We start from the raw sequence: 13,808 nt of genomic DNA on the forward strand, positions 1-13,808 counted from the left end.
CTTGCTAATCGAGGCCCAGAGGCAAATTATATTTGTTGAATATTAATCTTGACTTTTACTAAGCTGGACCAAAATATCTGAGTTCCAGAGATCTCATAAATAAATTAATAAGAATATCTTGGAGAGGTACTCAAAAAAATAAAAAGAATATTTCATATTGATATCATGACAGTTATAGGGGGTTTCCATACTTGTTACTGATTTCATCATAGTGAAGCAGTAGGGAACATGGGGGTTATCGTATGAAAATATTAATGGACCTCTGTTAGAAGATGTATCTGTTGTAGCCAAAGCATCTTTCCTTTTCTCAGAAGCAAGTTGAAAGATTTGAAGGAAAACTGTAAGTGCAACTTTAATTTATGAGACACTGTCAATATCTGTTCTCTGGGGGCTTCTCTCTGCTTTAACTCATATAAAATATGGATGTAGTGCTAAATCCAGACAATGTTGATATATCCAACCAGCATACACAATATAATCCCCCAGGAATAGTTTCTGTGTTTCTTTGTGGTTTCTTAGTGGTCTTTTAGTTGCTTGTTTACTTCTCATTTCCTCAGCCACAGATCTCTGGGTTGCAATTAGAGAGGAAAAATTCTCCATCCTTCCCTGTAGCTACAACAAGCTTTCTTAGTTGTGATCATTGCTTAATAATTGATAAAAGAAGATGGGAATGGAGGCATTCCCTCTGTGTTTTTCCTTCATCTACATCTATAAAATACATAAGTAAGAGAAAACATGTTTTAGAGTGGTTTACATAAACATCCCTAACGGTATATTCTTGGAGCTATTTTCCTTGTATTAAAATTTGAGAACTTAATTAGGAAGTTGGATCAAGGCTCTGCTTTAGTATTTTAAATTCCTCAGACATAATTTAACAAACTTCTCATTAGTCTAACTGAATTATTAATACATAAAAGTAGCAGTGAAATTACATTCTCCACTCATTTTTTGAAATTTCTATTTTTTAGCATGCCTTTACCAAGGCCAAGCATTTGACTAAGAATCGGTATATATATGTTATGAAATGCTTAAAATAATCCTGCAAGGTAGGATTAGCCTCATGTATGAGGAAATCAATGCTTAGGTATAAAGCAAATTATCCAGAGTTAGATAGTAGTGCCATGTTTGCCTCTAGTTAAGTCCAAGTTCATATGCTCTCATTCAAAGATCTCATAAATAAATTAATAAGAATATCCCGTATTTATGTCATGACTGCTATAAGGCATTTCCATAAGGACAGGGAAGTCTGGCATGCTGCAGTCCATGGCGTCACAAAGAGTTGGGCATGACTGAGCAACTGAACAACAGCAATGACATTCCTTTCATAATAGCCAAACAGTGGGGAATGTGGGAGTTATTATTACAAATGAAGAAGCTATGGCTGAGATAAGCACCATCATATAGAGATCAGAGGCAAAGGAGTCTTTTGTTTGTTATCTTATACGCTAGCATTCTTTTCTCATTGAACCTTTTTTTATACTATATAATACAGTAAGGTATTATCTTGAACATAAAATCATTTTTACCAAACTCAGGTTAATGTGAAAAAAAGTAGAACATGGGGCATTCATTATGGAAACTTTGATATGGAGGACCATGTTGAATACAGGAGAAGGATGAGTAACATTCAATATTTTATCCTATGGACTTTTGTTCTGGCGTATTTTGGATGGGCTGGGTCGTTAACCAGAATGAGTACAAATTAAATAATTAATTAGGTCTCATCTAGAATCTGAACAAAGCATTAGGGGAGCAAACGGAGGTTTTAGGAGCTGAGAGACTGGAGAACTGGAAGCAGACTAAACAATCATTCTGACTCTTGGGTGAGTTCAACATACCTTCTAGTAATGAAGATTGGCTACAATAGGTCAAGACTGAGCTCAATGTTTCTAAAGTTTGAGAACTTGCAGATGTCAGAGGATATGTACATGAACCCCGTAAACTGTTCAAAGAGGATATTATCAAATTGCCTTGGTTATTGTCCTCTGTGGGGTTTCTCAGAAGATCAACAGAGTCACAGTATTCTGTGCAATGTAGTTATTTTGATAAAAAGTTGGAAATTTAAATAAGAAATGCAAAAACTTCTGATCAATTCAAATGAAATTGCCTCAAAGTGAAAATTAATTTAATTCATAGTATTTCTAAGATAAGCAGTATTTTGCTATTAGTATGTTACTAGTATTTGTAGACATAATATGTGAAACTAACAAAATAGAGTTTTATTGATAAGAAAATGCTAATTCTTATACAAACGAAACATAGATTACCATTATTCCTCCATAAAAAGTTTTCATATTTTTCTTCCTAATTATTATTTGTTAAAGATTTGCTGTTAATAAAGTATGATAATTTGGGATGAATAACTTTGAATTATTATTCATTTTTGGACAATCTTTCATGTAAGCACCAGGAATTTTGACATTGTACTTTTAAATTTTAATATTTTGCACTGATGTTTAGACATGTACACACAGAATCAGATGAAAACAGCAATGTCTATGTCAGAGGACAGTTTGTAATTTGAAAGGACTGTGTATTTGTCCATGAATGGATTAATTCCTTACTTTAAAGTGAAATTTTTAAATCAGAAATAGATGCCTACCTGACACATTGTAAGCGCAAGGCAAATTTTCGGATGAGTTGGCGAGTCAATAAATGATATCTATAGCCAAGCAGGGTTGGGCCAGGACCAGGTGCTGTAACATGGACTATCCTCAGCTTCATATATCAAAATCATAACCTCTTTTTCAAACAATAAGGTTTAAATCACATTTTAAAAATCCTGTAGTGACATATCATAGAGAAACTCTAAAAAAATTCAATAAGTAGCAATTGAAAACCTTGGGAAAATGTTAAAACAGGGAAAAAATGTCATAAAACTCCTCACTTTTTGTGTGTATGTGTATGTGTGTGTGAGACAGAGAGAGAGTGTGTGTATGTATCAGCCAAGAGATATTATTGGTGAGTAGCAAATAACAAACTGAAAATCAAATTTCCCTGCTCCTGATCCAATGTTCCTTCAACTTAGCCTTTTCCCTTCTCACAAAGCCTCAGCTTTTCTTTAGATTTGTTTTCAGTCAGAAGGACTATTTTCAATATGGGCACCTTCAAGCCTAAGAATGCCCTTGGCCTTTGTATTTTTTGCTGAGGGCTATTTCAATCATACTGGAGGAAACATCACTAATGAAATGAAAAAATTTACTCTTCTGAGCATTCCTAACCAGCTGAAAAATTTCAATAAACTTAATCTGAATTGGTTTTCCTCTTTCTTAATAGTATTTCTAAAATGAAAGTACTAAAATCCTTGAAGTATGTCCCTCCTATCCTAGAAAAAGCCTATCAATTTATTTTAGTGAAACTTTCTCTGAGTTTCTCAAGTCAATAAAGAAAGTCAAGCTCCATCATTATCCTTGTTATTAAAAACTACACATCTGTTGGGGGAAACATGTATATAGAATTATAATTGTGACAGTATATTCATTAACATAGGTTTTCAACATATTCGGTGTTATGGATTGAATTGTGCCCCCCTCCATAATTCACATAAAGTCCTAGCCACATGGAGGATTAGGACTTTAATGTAAATGGTGGCGGGTGGAAGGGCGGGCACAATTCAATCCATAACACCGAATATGTTGAAAACCTATGTTAATGAATATACCTTTCTCAGTTAAATTTTTCTTCCATCTGTACAGTCAATTTTCATGTCTACTAGAATCTAGTATATCTGATTTCCTTATAGACTTAATCACTTAATATTGATGTACCGTGTTCTTATTCGGGTTGCACTTTGCTTCCTAAATATTCCACAATCTGGGCAAGTCTGGGAACTTAGAAGGTCTCTAAACTGACCGTGTATTTTCTTCTTGAGCAAAGGCAAAAGCCCCTCTAGGTTCTCCTTTCTCTGGGGACAGTGCCTTTTTGTAAATGAGACTTTCCAGCCTGTAGCCAGGGTTCCCCTGGAGTTCTACCTCAAAGTGTAAGTGTTTAATATTTAAAATACATCAAGCTAAAATCTTTAGTATCCTATAGTTTTAAGATGAAACTTTAGTTCATCTTGGCCCAAACTCACTCCAGAAACTCCAGTGTTTGCAATTATCATGGAAACAGATTTTATTTAGAACAGATTTAAAAAATAAAGTTGATTCTGTTGTTTCTGAAAAAAACCAACAGAGTAGTGATGTATGTAGCCAATGTTTGAACATACACCAATGTATCCATAATTTCTGTTACTCGTAGTCCACTGTTGTAAGCATTTTATAATTCTGTATTTTTAAAAATATTTGTTTAATACTTTTTAAAGTCCTATTTATGCATAGAAAAAAGTCTAAAATTATACTGTACATAAGAATTTATTTAAAAAGAAATCTTTCATCTACCTTGGGTACCCCTAGGAGTTCTGGCTAGCTATGAAAAATGTTTTTTTTTTTTTTTGTGAAACCATAAAAATACATTTAAAAAAAGTTTTAAGGTATAATACACAAAAGCAAACAAGTTTATCTTAAAAAATATCAAGTATCACATCCATATACTATCCCTAATTATAATTATGTCTTAAAGCAACATTTGTCTTTGTTTACAAATACATATTTTAAACTAAGCTTGTGACAATATCTCTATGGCTATTTTTCATTAATAACCATGACAAATGACTGTGGCCTTATAGATATTATAACAGAGAAGATGAAGCTGAATCTTAGATAAAATGTGATTATTGTAATTATCTTAAAAATAAAGCAGTTATATAGATTTTGTTAAATGAATCTAGTGATAAATTCCTAGTGCTTTTTGGGAACAATTTGCTTTACTTCTATCCTGAAGTATATTATTACTTAAACAACTGCTGAGTCTCAAGTTGGGTCATATTAGTGAGTATCTCTGATATACCTTGGGTACTAGAACTTGACATACCCTGGAAAGCATTGATTTTTAGAAGCCAACCTGGGACTCCTGATAAAACGACTGAAATCCAAACAGGCACTAACCCAATTAATCTAGTCTAGACTTCCTACAGCAGATATTGATCCAGTTGTGTGGGAAGGTTTTTTCTGGACTTGATGAAGATGACACTGTATTAGATCACAATGGATTTTCTTACCTTAAAGAACAAAGTGATTTTAAATGAATTATAACCTGAATCCTGACTTCTAAATGTGCAAGAATTGATTACTGATTTAAGAGTAAACTCTAATTTTATATATCTAATGAAACGTGAGTTAATGAAATCTAGAAATCTCTAAGGTAATTGGTGTTCTCTATTAAAGTATATGAGCCAGAAGCAGCCAAAGTGCTGATTATATGTGTAAAATAATGCTGGAAACACACATAACTGAGTTTCTGTAAGAGTGTGTGTGTTTGTGTTAGTCGCTCAGTCATGTCTGATTCATTGCGAACCCATGGACTGTAGCCCGCCAGGCTCCTCTGTCCATGGAATTGTCCAGGCAAGATCTTCCTGACCCAGGGATTGAACCCACATTTCTTATGTCTCCTACATTGGCAGGTGGGCTTTTTGTTTTTTTTTTTACCACCTGAGCTACCAGGGAAGCCCAACTGACTTCCAGTGTGGCATCTAAGTCTCTTGGCATCTTAAAAGACACATAAGAAGGATTTGTGTGTCATCATAAATTTTTAGGAACTCTTACCTCTTTCCTAGAAATCATGTCAAGGTGGTGTTATTAATAGTGAATGTTTTATTCTGCTATTGGTTGAATAATTTTTTATTGCTTATAGAAGTCATCTAGGCATGGCATTTCATTTCAGTGTGGTTAAAAACATAGGCTTTTGAGTCACTTTATTTGGGTTGAATCTTGATTTGTCTACCAAATAACTATGATATATTAGACTGAATAAGCTGGTTTAAACTTCAATTCACTAATCTGTACAATGGGAAAAGATTAGTGCCTACCTATAACATTATTCGGAGAAGGCAATGGCAACCCACTCCAGTACTCTTGCCTGGGAAATCCCATGGACAGAGGAGCCTGCTAGGCTGCAGCCCATGGGGTCACAAAGAGTTGGACAGGACTGGGCAACTTCACTTTCACTTTTCACTTTCATGCACTGGAGAAGGACACGGCAACGCACTCCAGTATGCTCGCCTGTAAAATCCCAGGGATGAGGGAGCCTGGTGGGCTGCCATCTATGGGGTCGCACAGAGTCAGACACGACTGACGTGACTTAGCAGCATAACATTGTTAAGAGGTTTATGTGAGATAATTTATGTAAAGAATTTTAGAAAGCAGTAGCATATAGTAAATATAAAATAAATGTTTGCTATTTTTATAACAGTTTGAAAAAAGAATTTATTTCTTGAGATGGTCATACTCATCATTCTTTCACTTGGTTTTTTTCAACATATATTTATAGATTTCTAATGTTCCTGCGGTTATTATGTTAGGCTCCAGAACAAAAGATGATATAACTGTTACTATAAAAAGATAGACCTCCCCAAACAAACAAACATACAAGGATTTAAAATGAAATTTCTTTCTTTCTCAGGTGAAAGTCCAAAGTGATTCTCACTAAGTGAGGAGGTCTGCTTCAGATAACTGTTTAGAAACTAGCTTCTGGCGATTTTGCAATTTTAACTTTTGGCTTTGAAATTTATCATAGGATCATTTCCTTTCCAGTAATCTAGAAAGAATATAGAATAGACTACTGCATAGAAGGATTAGAGAGACTATTCAGTGTGGAAGTGCCTCTTATCACTTCTATTCATATTCCAGTAGTTGGGACTGAGTCACATGATCATGCCTAACAGCGCAGGAGGCTGGGCATGTACCCGCTTTATCCTGGGTCAGAGGAGAACACGGGTATGGAAAAAGAGCTAGCTGTCACTGCCACAGATGATCAGTTAATACTAAAATATATCCATAAAGATGGTATTCAGTTCCAGTGGCTGTTATAGTCAATATAATGAGTATTTAAATAAAGAAAGTATAGAGAATACTTAGGAAGCAACAGAAAGGGGGCATCTATAACCACTTCAAGGTTCAGGGGAGTTTTTCTAAAGAAGATATATTTAACCTCAGAAATAAAAGAGAACATAACATTATTATAAGCGGTTTGGTTGAAATATGTGGCAGAATTAAAGTGTAGGTCATGACCCTTTGGTAGATCGTTGACGATTTGATAATGATAATAATAGTTAAGTATTTCAGCACCTTAGAAAGGAGACAAGCAGGGATAAGAGATGAATTTGGAGACGTAAACACAGACAAGTCTGTTACAAGTCCAGTAAGCAGTGCTAGAGATTGTTTATTTTATTCTGAGATCTTACAATTTCCCCTTGCTTTTATGTGCATATTTTTCTTGGTTTATTGGATTTAGAGCCAAACAGTGAAAACAGGGCTTATTTTATGTGCATCTCACTGTTAAGGAATCCAAAATGTTCACCTATCCAAAAAGGCCTCCTGCAACAGTTTTGCAATTCTGTCTGTTTGTATTGTTTATTATTTTGTGTAGTGCAATAATTTGCCAAAAAATTATTGAAAAGCAACTATGCCACAAACACTTGGCCTTCTATCATCCGTTATTCGGAGAAGGCAATGGCAACCCACTCCAGTACTCTTGCCTGGAAATCCCATGGGCAGAGGAGCCTGGTAGGCTACAGTCCATGGCGTCATGAAGAGTTGGTCACGACTCAGTGACTTCCTTTTCACTTTTCACTTTCAGCATTGGAGAAAGAAATGGCAACCCACTCTAGTGTTCTTGCCTGGAGAATCCCAGGGATGGGGGAGCCTGGTGGGCTGCTGGCTATGGGGTTGCACAGAGTCGGACACGACTAAAGCGACTTAGCAGCAGCAGCAGCAGCAGCAGCAGCATCTGTTATTACCTAACCATGAATCCCATCAGGTCACTTTTGACTATAAGAGGAAGAGTAGAGAAAATCTGTTGCTACTGGAAAGGATACTTGGGGTGAAAGAGCAGCAAAGGATGTCTTGGATGAAGGGAAATTGATGGATGGGCATGGTGGGCAGAGGGATAAGTGTGAGAGAAAATTTCTTCCTCATACTGTCCTCTAGAATTGACTTTGTCCAGTGTAGGCATTTCTCTGGAAAGTGGTTGAGCCCAGTTGTTTTGTATATAGTTTCTTGGATCAGACTGCCTGTGTTCAGCCTAGATTATATCACTAGTGATGGGCCTGTGGTAAGTTACTTGTTGTTTACTTAGATAAGTTACACATCTGTAAACTATGAGTAATAATAATACCTATCTCATAAGCAGTTGTTAGCATACATGAAATGATGTTTCTAGAATACTTATACAGTACCTGGCCATATATTAATCTCTCAATCTGTGTGTGTGTGTAATTAATTGCTCAGTTGTGTCCATCTCTGTGACCCCATGGACTGTAGGCCACCAAACTCCTCTGTCCATGGAATTTTCTAGGCAAGAATTCTGGAGCGGGTTGCCATTTCCTACTCCAGAGGATCCTCCTGACCCAGGGTCAAACCCATGTCTCCTATGTTTCCTGCACTGGCAGATGGATTCTTTACCACTGTGCGACCAACTGTTGTTGCTTCTGCCACCACTGCCACAGTCAGCATTATCATTGCCATCATTTTCATCATCTTTTACCATCAGAATACTCTGACACAGCAGTTTAGAAATCAATATCTATAATAAACACCTTATTTATTGTATAACAAAATGGAAATGGTAGATGATCAGCCCTTGTAAGTAATGCTAACATCGGAGCAGAAGATAACTTGTTTTCCCTTGTGATCTATGCTGCCAATACATTGAATTTAAATGGATTCTCAAAAAAAAAAAAAAGCTAATGCTAAATTCTGTAGTATGTCTTTTCTCTTTGTTTAAATTACTTCTGAGGCCCCTTCAGAGCTTACCAAATGATTTTGATGACAGCTGAGGAGGCTTAAAGTATTCTCTTTGCAAAACTGGACCAACCCAGAGGGAGGCAGCTCTAACTTTCTCATCTCACTCACAGCACTTATTCTGAAGAACAATTTGGAGAGATAACTACTGGAGTTGAATCCCTTGAGTTCTGCTTCTAACATTTACTTATTGACTGAAGGCTTTTGTGTTTGTGATGGAATTTAATAAGTATAACCATCAGCATAAACTTAGGTTTATTTCCATCACTCTAACTAGTGGAGAAGAGAATTTAGGGGAAAAATTAATAGTTGGAAACATAATTTGAATGTTTATATTTTTAGTGTTTAGAGTAATATATTTTAAAGGGTTACTTCCCCCTCTCCCCCCCTGGTATATAAAGTATTTCATAGATATTTGCTATTTATTTTCTTTCAGATTTCTATTGAGCACTCAATCTTTCTGTCCCTTCTTCTTTAGATTTATTCTGCATAAATTCAGATGGTCTCTATTTTCCAATGTTATTTCCATATGTTTACTTATTCAGTGAGTGTCAATTATAAATTATGATTTATGAAACATTTTGCATCAATTTTTGTGTAAAAGGAAGCAATGCTGGTTGCTTGAATTATTATTCTTGCCTTCTGAATTTTGGTTTTCCTTAGCATAATATTCTCAAGGTTAATCCATGTTGTATCTGTATTAGCACTTCATTTCCTTATATGGCCTAATAATAGTCCATTGTAATGATATACCACATTTTATCTATATCCATTCTTCAGTTGACAAACATCTGGGTTGTTTCCCACTCTGGGGCATTTATGAATAACACTGCTGTGAGCATGTACAAGGTTTTGTGTAGTTATACATTTTCATTTCTCTTGCTTATATACATAATAGTGGGTTTGATGGGATATATAGTAACTCTGTGTTTAACCTTTTGAGGAAATACTACCATTTCTTAATTATTAAATTCCAACCTAATTTAAAACTCAGGCCTCATGCTTGATTTAAATCTCATTTATGTTCCTCTGAGAATCAGCCTGCCAATGCAGGAGAGGGGGGATTTTTCCCTGGGTTAGGAAGATCCCCTGGAGAAAGAAATGGCAACCCACTCCAGTATTCTTGCCTAGGAAATCCCATGGACAGAGGAGCCCCTGGGGTCACAAAAGAGTCAGACGTCACTTAGCAACTAAACAGTAACAACACACCGTACCCCAGTGCTTGCCAGCCTTGATGGCTTACCTCACACAGAGAGGAAGCACAGGGACACTTTTCCTCCCCTCTCTCCAGCACTGGGGGGATGTGTGTGTGTCTACACATGTATGAGGACCATGGATTGGGTACCTTTTTCTTCTCTTTGACATTTCTGGACTGGCAGGGAGGAAGAATAAAAAAAGGAAAAATTCATCTCTTCCTAAGAGCCTACGACTGTAAGGATACTACAGGTCCATCTTGGTTATTCTTGTTTCTCTGGCTAACTTGTGGCTGTTTATGACCGTCTCAACCACCCAGGATGTTGGACATGGGGCTGCATCTTGTTCTCTTTTTTTTAACCTTTTAGCTTTCACAGGCAGTACACCCACAGCTTCTTGCTCCTAGAGCTCATTACCAGGCCACCCACCTTCCCTGCTTAAACTTGAGCTCCTGAAAGGCATGATCATCCTGACCAATAAGTTCAGGGATTTCTATAAGATGTTATGGAAAAACACAAACCACCTTTTTGGCTCCCCAATATATTTTAACTGTGCTAAATTATTTCTTTCAAACTCTCTGTTCCTGTTTGTATCATAGTCATAGAAGACCTTGATGGAATCAATTCAGTGCATCAGCAAAACCCTCAGCTCAGCTTTGTGAACCTGTTCCATTCAGTTCAGTCACTCAGTCGTGTCTCTTTGCAAACCCATGGACTGCAGCACTCCAGGCCTCCCTGTCCATCACCAACTCCCAGAGCTTGCTCAAACTCATGTCCATTGAGTCAGTGATGTCATCCAACCATTTCATCCTCTGTCGTCTCCTTCTCCTTCCGCCTTCAATCTTTTCCAGCCATCAGGGTTTTTTTTAGATGACTCAGTTCTTTGCATCAGGTGGCCAAAGTGTTGGAATTTGAGCTTCAGCATCAATCCTTCCAATGAACCTGTATTCCTACTTAAATTTATTTTTTTAAGTATGGGGTCACACATGCCTAAATAAGTTTCATCCCTCATTGAAATTAAAAAAAAAAAAAAAGATAGTTCAGATAAGTAGATGAACATCTTCTATTTGGCCTACCTTGTGGTCAGTTTTGGGAAACTGTCAAGTGGATGACTAGAATAAAGAACTGAATCTGTAGATGTGAGCTCACTGACCCAGATATGGGTTGAATATGCAATAGTCCTGACCTTACTTGGCATGGACACTGATGATTTGAATAAACCAACATAAATTGCCAACATCCACTGGATCATCAAAAAAGCAAGGGAATTCCAGAAAAACATCTGTTTCTGCTTTATTGACTATGCCAAAGCCTTTGACTGTGTGCATCACAATAAACTGTGCAAAATTCTGAAGGAGATGGGACTACCAGACCACCTGACCTGCTGCTTGAGAAACCTATATGCAGGTCAGGAAGCAACAGTTAGAACTGGACATGAACAACAGTCTGGTTCCAAATAGGAAAAGGAGTACGTCAAGGCTGTCTATTGTCACCCTGCTTATTTAACTTATATGCAGAGTACATCATGAGAAATGCTGGGCTGGATGAAGCACAAGCTGGAATTAAGATTGCTGGGAGAAATATCAATAACCTCAGATATGCAGATGACATACCCTTATGGCAGAAAGTGAAGAACTAAACAGCCTCTTGATGAAAGTGAAAGAGGAGAGTGAAAAAGTTGGCTTAAAATTCAACATTCAGAAAACTAAAATCATGGCATCTGGACCCATCACTTCATGGCAAATAGATGGGGAAGCAGTGGAACCAGTGGCTGACTTTATTTTTGGGGGCTCCAAGATCACTGCAGTTGGTGATGGCAGCCTTGAAATTAAAAGACGCTTACTCCTTGGAAGGAAAGTTATGACCAATCTAGATAGCATATTAAAAAGCAAAGACATTACTTTGCAGACAAAGGTCCATCTAGTCAAGGCTATGGTTTTTCCAGTAGTCATGTATGGATGTGAAAGTTGGACTATAAAGAAAGCTGAGCACTGAAGAATACATGCTTTTGAAATGTGGTGTTGCAGAAGACTCTTGAGAGTCCCTTGGACTGAAAGGAGATCTAACCAGTCCATTCTAAAGGAGATCAGTCCTGGGTGTTCATGGAAGGACTGATGCTGAAGCTGAAACTCCAGTACTTTGGCTACCTGATGTGAGGAGCTGACTTATTAGAAAAGACCCTGATGCTGGGAAAGATTGAGGGCAGGAGACGAAGGGGATGACAGAGGATAAGATGGTTGGATGGCATCACCCACTCAATGGACATGGGTTTGGGTGGACTCCGGGAGTTGGTGATGGACAGGGAGGCCTGGCATGCTGCGGTTCATGGGGTCGCAAAGAGTTGGACACGACAGAGTGACTGAGCTGAACTGAACCTAACTGTAACTTGACTGTGTTACTTAGCACTGAAACATCAGCTGTAAGACTCTAATACATTTTCAGACAGTTTTGCAGTGCCAAAATTCCTGTTTCTATTTTTGAACCTTTCTTCCTAGTTTTAATTTTTTTAGTGACTAGACTTAAGACCTACATTTTCCTTTAGATTTTAATGAGAAAGTTGACATCCTGTAAATTTCTGTGTTTTACAAAACACATAGTGCTGCAGGAGCTAAAGGTTCCTCCTGTGTTATGGACTTAATTCTTCCATTTATGAAGCATATCATCCTGACAGTCAGTTTTCTCAGGACTTCCTCTGTTAAATGAGCAGATGAAGCTAATGGCTTCAGAGCTGCTCTTTGATTCTAGGTTTCTAAAAGTTTTCTTAGTCCCACAAATGCAGCTGCTTTCTAGAAATTAAACTTTCATAATTCTGCCACTGAACTAACCCTTTTATTTTTTTTCCAAAATCTTTACATTTGCCTACTAAATACTTATGGAATAGCCACAGATATTTTAGAATTGGGACACTTTACCTTTTAGCATACTGGGGAAAAATGAGCAGTCCATTTTCCAATTAGGCAAAGATTTCACAAATGTTCCAAGTGTTCTTTGTTAGTTTGCATCTTGAATATTTAAACAAAAATCTTCACTGAAGGCAGTTTTAGTCATTATCGCAGGTATAACATAATTCCACATCTAAAATACTCAGTTTTCAAAATTTCCTCTTTGAGATATCATCATTTCATATGCAATTGTGATAAAAGTACAATGTTTATTTAAAACATTTTTCTCTTTTTAACTCTTTAAAAATGATTGAGCATGTTTTAAAGATATAAACAATTATTTTGCTCCCTCCGAAGACTTTTCCTTCCAAAATTATGAGATGCAAAACTCATGAAATAGAAAACTTGGCTGGGTTTTCAAATATGCATAAATCATTCATCAGATTGTTGTTTACTGTTTGAGATTCTATCAATGAATTCCTTTTTCAAAGCAGAGACTGTGACATTCTTTGTGTCCTTGTCCAAAACACTTACAGAGGGGAGGTCAATTAAATATCAGGTATTCATTTATAAATCTTGTAACACATCATAATATTACTGGGTAAGGAAACTCAAATATATATCTGTCAAAATACATAATATGAACTGAAAGTTGCAATATTCTATAATTAAGACATTATGAATCACATAATTTGATTTGATCATAGAAATAATTATTGGCAGAAGCAATATTTGTTGCCTTTCCAGGTTTACACATCTCTGATCAGTTATTTTAATAGAAATTACATTTTTATTTCTGACCTGTTCTCCCCTCTTATGATTGGGAAATAGGAATATGCTATCTCAAGTAGTTCAGTAATAAAGAATCTGCCTGCCAATGCAGGAGACGTGGTAGG

The 13,808-nt window shown here is 36.6% G+C and overlaps 1 protein-coding gene across 1 annotated transcript in view; it reads left to right on the forward strand.

Annotated features, from left to right (window-relative positions):
* Positions 1–13,808, forward strand: part of ARHGAP24 (Rho GTPase activating protein 24) — a 568,165-nt gene that overhangs the window by 99,427 nt on the left and 454,930 nt on the right. The gene's annotated exons all lie outside the window — the stretch shown is intronic.

This window comes from Capra hircus, chromosome 6 (assembly GCF_001704415.2).
Source record: "Capra hircus breed San Clemente chromosome 6, ASM170441v1, whole genome shotgun sequence".
NCBI classification, from domain to species: domain Eukaryota; kingdom Metazoa; phylum Chordata; class Mammalia; order Artiodactyla; family Bovidae; genus Capra; species Capra hircus.